Consider the following 8,124-nt stretch of genomic DNA (forward strand, 5'->3'; position numbering starts at 1 on the left):
TGACACCCTTAAATCTAGCCTTAATTATATACTTAAATTCTACAGAAAAACTGGTAGGATATGTTTGTAAATGGTTCAACTAGTCCAAAAACCTGCAATTTCAAAAATTTTTCTAACTAAACCATTCACAACCAATTCCAACTCAAGAAGAGTGTCAAAAACCCTGCAACAACTGATAAACTAATTTACATGCCATAGCTAAATAGAAAGTAGAATGATACAAACCCAAAAATAAAAAAGGGAGACATATGTCCCTTCAAATAATATACAAACCAAAGGATAAAAGGGTTACTAATAGAATAGCCAAAACTAGGTCCAAGGTTCCTTGCTCACTAGCTCGTCTGTGACCCCCAACAAAGCATCAACAACCTGTCAATCGCATTTTATACAAACACGAAAGCCACAATTCAGTGGGGAGTAACTTCGAGTCCTCCCAGCCACGAATCGTCAAAATTTATGTAACATGTAATAAAACATGTAAACAAGATGATAAAGAATTCAATTATCAATTATTCTAACATATGAGCCCTAAACCGACCAACTAAACTAACATGTGAAACATTTAACAAATTGTAAACCAAACTCTATCAACCATAGCAGAAGCTTGCATCTCACCTTCTATGATTCATAGAATCATCAAACAAGAAAGGGCAATATATCAAAGACAGGCATAAGTTCTTAGTACCGTCAATAGTCACTTTGTAACTCGAGTCTATACCACGAGGTAGGGAAGGTAATCGAACCGGTATCTTGGCTCAGCGGTTACTATTAAGAAAACATGGCCAAGAGACAACACAACCCTAGCCTAAAATCTGCGCAGACCTAGACATGCGGATACACACCACCGCACCCAAGACCCACAACTTTTTTTAAAACAAAGTGAAGTGAGTACCCTAAGGACACCACCGAAGGGTTGGCTAGTACTTAAGCTGACCCCATACTATCAAAATAAGTACCTGAGGTCATGCCCCAACTTGGATAAACATCCACTAGTCAGGAACACAAAGGCTATCAAGCAGTGAACATATACTCGTCAAAGACTATAAAGACCTATCTATGATGGAGGCCGAAATACTCACCTAGGACCTAGTCCCACTAGTCCCGGACTTGAATATTTTAGCCCACACCACACATGACTCACCACACAAGTCAAGTAAGACACCCACTTAACCTTAAGAGGGCAAAAAGTCCTACTTATCAATATAAATTCTAGCATTCTATCATGTGAAAGGCTTATAATGTCTATTTACAAAGATACAATCCCAAAGAATCCTCAATAAGTATTCAATACTAATTTCTAATTCTAACAATAGTAACCATATTAAAGGCTTCAGGGGAAACTAGGGCCATTTCTACAATACAAGTCACTATTAAATTCAATAAGCTATACCTGTGAACAAAAGCTTGATAAATGGCCTAAAACAAGAAAAAGGCCGATTATCTAAATCATTCAACCGAATTTTTACCCGCAACCCCACCTGCTGCAGTGCGGGTCAAATTGCGGTGACCAATCACTCAATTAATCGACATCGCATCGATCAAAGGGACTAAGGCTCGGTTTTCAGACAATCAACAAAACATTACAATTATAGCTATAAAATTCATTTTGAGCCTATTAATTACAATTTCCTTTTGTAAACTACCCTAACATGTGATAACTATTAATATAAGCACAATTTTACCAATAACATAATTTTTGTTACTATCAAAATACTACCCATTTGTTACTTATACTATTCTAACCTTAATTAACCCGAAATGACCAATATTGTACGAAAAATCGCAAAACAAGCACGGACCAACCCGGGCAGCCGTGGGCTAGCCGTGGGCCTGCCACGGGCCTGCTGCCCGTCCCCCTACACCACCTTATTTTTCCATTTTTGTTTAGTAAAAGACCGTCTGAAAATTAATTAATCGTCCCCAATTCAACTTTGATAATTTAAACTAACAAAAGGCACAATTTAAGCTAACAATTGACATGCATGCAACCATTCTAAACATGTGAAAACTAATTCTCAAACAAAAATTCACCAAACATACAAAAATCAAAAACATGTGACGATAATTCGTCGAGTAACTCGAAATATGTTACCTTAAGCTAGAAAAAGAGCAATTAACACCTTGAAAACCCAAACCCTAACGACACTAGCCGCTATCCTCTACAATATACGAGTCCCCGAACTCGTCTTCCAATCCTTCACCTAATTAAACAAATAAAACACAATAATTAAGCAAAAATACCGAATATACCGAAAATTGGTCTTAAAACAACTTTAATAAAACTGAAATTAAATTGTACCAAATTGTAGATCGCGTCGAGGGGATTCCGGAAAGGTAAATTATGCGAAAAACGGACTAGTAACGAAGAAATTACGTCGATTTTGAGCTTGAAATTATGTTAATGGTGTTTTTGGTCTCTTTTTAGAAGATGGAAGAATGTGATAGAGAAAAATCAGAAAAATAAGAAAGGGAGGTGGCTGGTCCGCGAGAAAGGGAAGAGGAAAGGAGGGAGTGCGGGATTTTTAGTTGGGATTTTTACGAGTCGGTTTTTGACTCGTTTCAATAATAATTAAATCCGTAAGTCAAACACAAATTCCGTCAAGTCCAAAGTCTTTAAACACGAGATTACAATAAAATTGAGTATTCATACGACCCATTTCCAAATTCGTTTACCCAACGTTCAAACGAATTGTCATTTTCCCCCCGATACGCCCTTATTTCGAAATAAAAGATTTTACACGGTTAAAACTATTTTTAAACATTTCAAAACTATCAAAATAAATACTTTTCTTCAAAATATAATAAAATTATATTTCTTTGAATTATTTTTACTTTAAATACATTATTGTCAAATTTTACTTGATTAATTAATTATTTTCGAAATATATTAACGGTCCGAAATTTACGGGGCGTTACAGAGATGGCGTGGATCCCTAGGGGATTTGTTTTGGTGTTTGGCTTAGTCGGTGGGGGTAAAGGCAAATCCCCTTTCTCAATCATGTCTTGGATGATGTGTTTGAGTTTGAAGTAGCTTTCTGTATCATGCCCTTTCCCTTGATGGTACTGACAGTAGGCATTGGGGTTCCAGACGCGGGATTTCTTAGCATCGGTCGGATCCGGGGTGGGTCCGATTGGTTGTAACTTTCCCTGGTCCATGAGCCTCTTCAAAACACTTGCGTAAGTCGACCCTATACTAGTGAACACTCTCTGGGGGCGCTCAGCTTTCTTAGCAGATGGTTCAACGAGGTTGACTTCATCAATTTTGTTCATTTGGCCGCAGGGGCGGGATCCGGTTGAAGTGGATCCTTGGTAGCCTCTGCCAGTAGTCTTGGCCAAGACACCCTTTCGGAAGTCATCTTCAATGTGTATCCCCAGAATTTTCAGATCCTGGAAGGTCTTAATATTCTGATACCTCAGTAAGTTGGCATACACTGGGCGGAGATTGTTGACGAACTTTTCTACCAAAGTTGATTCACTCGCCTTACTGACCAATTGAGTACACACCCTCCTTCAACGGGTTAAAAACTCGGTGAACCCCTCCTTATCGTTCTGGGTTAGAACCTCGAGAGTACGGGTATTGGCTTGGATTTCAACATTGTCGGCGTATTGTTTGGCGAATTCAACTGCGACCTCATCCCAAGTAGTAAGGTTTTTCGGATCAAGGGAGTAGTACCACTGGCGAGGGATCAGTTCCAAAGAGGACGGAAAGATTCGGGTGAAAAGTTCCTGTTTGACCCCTTTAATGGCCAAGTAGTCTTTGAAGGCACGGATATGATTGAGCGGGTCCTCCACTCCTTTGAACTTCGGTACATCAGTTAGGGTAAAGTTGTCAGGTAATTGATCCCCAACAGGTTCGAACCTTCGGTTATTCTCAAGATGGATATTGTTACCCCGGGCTAGGAGCTGTTCTTCCAAGAGCTTTAGCCTCTTCTCAGTTTCTGTCAGAGGTGGAGTATTATGTTCTCCAGCTTCCTTGTTTTCCAGGGTGTCGATACGGGTCTCGACGCGATCCAGGATGACCTTAAGAGCGGTGAGCAGGCTGGCTAGCTGATCAGTCGTGACATCTCTGTTTTTATCATTGTTGTTGTTGTTGATAGACGAAGTTGAAGACGGGGCCATGGCTCCGAGGTAGAAAAACGGCTCACATTACAACTCAATCCGACAAGGTTCAAAGACTGAACGCAGACAACACGAAAGACGAGACAAAGATCAGACTCAACAAGACGAGGGTGACCGTGTGTGCTTCCTCGGTGCTGACTCAATTTATGACGTGACGGTGTTGACCGAACTTTTGACACGTGGGTCCAATGAAGCGGCGTGACGCCATTGGACGAGTCTCGTGGTGAGACGACTCATAAGTAAAGACCCATAAGTACGTTTGCTTCCACTCGATAGACACGAGGCGGAATTGGAATGGTGGACTGAAGTTTTCGAAAATAGAAATTTTCAAAAAGATTCATTCGTTGCTTTTTGGACGTCTTCCGAAGATAGAGATCTCCGCAAGTCGATCTGTTGAAAGGGTTGTCTTAAGTTTAATTGCAAAAGACGGTTTGAGTTTGAATTGGCTCGGAAAACGGTGTATTGTTTCCCAAGACGGTTTTTGAAATTCAAAATTGTATGTTTTGAAAATCGAGTTTGAAATGTTTGAAGAGGTCTCAGGGACGGTGTATGGTCCTCGGGATCTCGAAAGTGTCTCAAGAAAAGGGTGTGTGCTTTTCTCGGGTTTTGAAAGAGCCATTGTCGACCTGAAACGGGTTAAAATCCGTGTCTAGACGCGGCGATTATAACGGCGTGAAAAGGTGATTTGAAATGGTTATAAAAAGCCGAGTTTGAAAGTCGTCATTGCGACGGCCTAGAAAAGCGTGTTTAAATGGTTATAAAAACCGGGTTTGAAAATCGTCATTACGAAGGCCTAGAAAGGCGTGTTTGAAATGGTTATAAAAACCGAGTTTGAAATGGTTATAAAATCCGGGTTGAAAATCGTCATTACGACGGCCTAGAAAGGCGTGCAACGGTCGGCGAAAGACCGAGGTTTGAAACGGCCATTATAACGGCGCAAAAAGGTGATTTTGAAAGTTTGAAAATGACACGGAAGGACTTATGATCAAGTAGCACATAAGCACTCATAGTTCATTATATTATGCATTATGCTGACACGAGTTTTGGCTTAAGAGGGTGGGTTACACACCAAGCAATCAAATCCCGATTTGCGAGAGGGATACCAATCCAAACAAAATGTATAAGAAGGGTGCCCTAGCCTCGTGCTCGAAAGTGATGAAAGCTCTTTGACGAAACAGAAATGTGTAACGTCAATGGTATGCTTGACTCAATCGGGATTCGAAACGCGGGGATGAGAAAACTCACGCCGACGAGACGAGCCAATTGGTCGAAAAGGGTTAGGTTGTGGGCCCGGACAAGGAACCCGACCGTGACCGTAATATCAATTAATGCATTCCATCCAAGACCTCATTCGAGTCTCACCATCTAGGGATCACAAAGACGTAATTGTCCTAGTTCTCCCCAGTGGAGTCGCCAATCTGTGGACATGGGCCACATCTCGGTCTGTGGATTTGGAATACCTACCGATCTGCGGTCACGGGCCACCTGCACGTCAAGCCAATCTGTGGACATGCAGCGGTCTAGAAAGCCACGCTCGGTGGCGTAAAAATGCTTTCGACCGGATCGCTTTAGATCGGTCGGTTTCGTCTCGGTAAAGGTCTCGAAACGATTAGAGATGTTCAGAGTCGCCACCAAGCATTTGTGGGATGCTTGGAACCCGTTCGAAATCCACTTTATACCTCGGTCCAACGAAGCACAAAGCAGGGTTTGACATAGGTACTAAAGATAAGGAACCGTCCCTCTTTAGCATCCTATCTCTAGAATGTCTGTCGTACGCCCTGGATAAGGTCGTCCACTATCCAAAGTTTCTGAGTAAGAGGTGAAGGTACGTATTGGGAAACCCTTTAATCAGACACCCAATCCCGCCGCATGTAGCGGCCTCTCGATCGATCTTGGTTGGTTGAATGCAAAAGTTGATAAAACGGTTTAAATGCATGAATGCGCATCCAATAATTTAAACCTAACATGTGAGAGCTTTCTAAGTCGATTGATTTAATCCAAGTATCAAGTATAAGATGTCGAGTTGGATTTATGGTTGATTTGCATGCAAGACGGAAATTAAACATCCATTTACCGTATTAGTGTTTATGGTGCATAACGTGATCCATTTGCCGTGGTAAAGCATTTTTTAAACATGATTTTGGATAGGTAAGTAGTCATCTGATCCGTCCTATATCCGAGCTAGTCGGAGTCGGGATCGTCCTAGACTAATGCTGGAAAAGGGAACAGGCCCTGTACTAGGCGGCTGCATGAGGCGCGAGCCAGCCAGCGGTACAAGGGGACCCTCCCTGGTTTTGAAAATGAGAAATGAATGGCCTGTTCCAGGCGCGGGTCAACCTACGGTCATATGCCGTATTCTGACCATTTAGAAAACGTTGTAAAACGTGTTGAAAAATGGGTATTTGAACCCGATTTGGTTTGAAAGGGTCGTTTAGACCGCATTTGTTGATTTGAAAAACTAGACTCGAATAATCATCATTATTTTGATAATAAAATAATTATGAACTAATTGTTTTAAGTTTATTTGAATATAATTAGTTCAGACTCATCATCGTACCCGGGTTAAAATCCGGCATGGTATGTAGAACCAAGGATGATTTTATGTTGGTGACTAATATATTTATTTTGAAAATGTAAAGAAATGAAATAAAAGGCTTTAAAATAACTTTTAAATGTTATTAACCAAATATTATCACCGAACCACGGATTTAACCGTCATGGTATGAGGAACCAAGGGTGAAAAATGTTTTATGGTTAAAACAAATAAAATAAAATAAAAAGGTTCGAAAATATTTTAAATAGTAAAAACCGATTACAAATATGAAAATGAATTAAAGGGGAAATACGAGAAGAAACGCGATTGAGTTCTGACCTGGACACCCCATTTAGGCGCGGGCAAGCCGGCGTGCCAAGGGCTTCTGTATCAGGCTAAAAATCAGTTTTGGCTCGTTTATCCCATGTTTTGGTTCATGCTATGCACATTTTAGCATGTTATAGTCATGAAATAAATGAAAACATGATAAAAGAAGGATTTTTACACCCTCATACTTACATGTTTGGTTATGGCGAGTGACCGACGTAAGTGTAACAACTCGTTTGGTCGGAAAAAACTCGGTTTAAAACCGTTTTGGTAAGTAAAAAAAGTGTGTTTTAAGATTAGTGATGGTGTAGTGGTCGAAGTGGTCGGTCAAGTGATTCAATGCACGATGACGGTACCAAACAATGTGTAAGGCTTGTATTTACGATCTGTGGGTCGTAAATACGCGTCGGATTGTGACTTAAGAAGTCGAGTCGAGAATTTTAAGGGAGAAAAGAGGGGACGGACACTCGCGTAAGTTCTCAAATGGGGGCATTTGAGGGGTATTTATAGGAAAATGAGTGGTTGTGTGAGTTTTGAGCGACGTGGCCACCTGGGCTGCTCAAAGAGGCGCGAGCCATGTCGCGGTTCTTCGAGTTGTCCTGTCACTTTCACACAAGAGCAATCATGATTTGTTCTATCCTAAGATTTGTAGTCACATGTTTGGTACTTGACCATTCATGAATTCGGGAAATCTTAGCATAGAAGGTTTTGAATGTTTTGTTTTTGGTGGTTGATTCGGTTTGACTCGTTGTTGGAGTCGGGATTTGAATTTTTGAGTCGGTTTTTGGTCCGGTGTCGGTTTTGACTCCAGTTAGTGTCATTGCGACCCCGTCGTCGTGCATTAAACACTCCAGGTATTTTTGAAATGTTTTAAAATGTTTTATTTTCGAAATCATTTTAAGTTTTCTGACGTAAAGTTGTACACAAACTGTCGATCAAACGCCGCGATTCCAAAGCATGTTATAGTCAGATAATCATCGGGTGTTTGTTGGAGTCTCAGCAGATACTGGGTATCTACAGGTAGTACATCTCATGTGAGATTTTGTGGTATTTGTAATGATCCAACCCATCCCACCGATGGGTGTCCATCTTTGCAAACGGAAGAAGCAATTGAAGCGGTGAAAGCTCTTGGATTTCGAAAGTTT

General features: G+C 40.9%; 1 long non-coding RNA gene across 1 annotated transcript; it reads right to left on the reverse strand.

The window, feature by feature from the left end:
• Positions 1-241: 241 nt before the first annotated feature.
• On the reverse strand, positions 242-2,429 carry LOC141591120 (uncharacterized). Its single transcript, XR_012520670.1, has 3 exons — positions 2,300-2,429; positions 2,093-2,201; positions 242-369 (listed from the first exon to the last, which is right to left on the reverse strand). It is a non-coding gene; the product is annotated as an uncharacterized LOC141591120 (long non-coding RNA).
• Between the last annotated feature and the right edge of the window lie 5,695 nt (positions 2,430-8,124).

Source organism: Silene latifolia, chromosome 7, assembly GCF_048544455.1.
Source record: "Silene latifolia isolate original U9 population chromosome 7, ASM4854445v1, whole genome shotgun sequence".
In the NCBI taxonomy this organism is placed as follows: Eukaryota; Viridiplantae; Streptophyta; class Magnoliopsida; order Caryophyllales; family Caryophyllaceae; genus Silene; species Silene latifolia.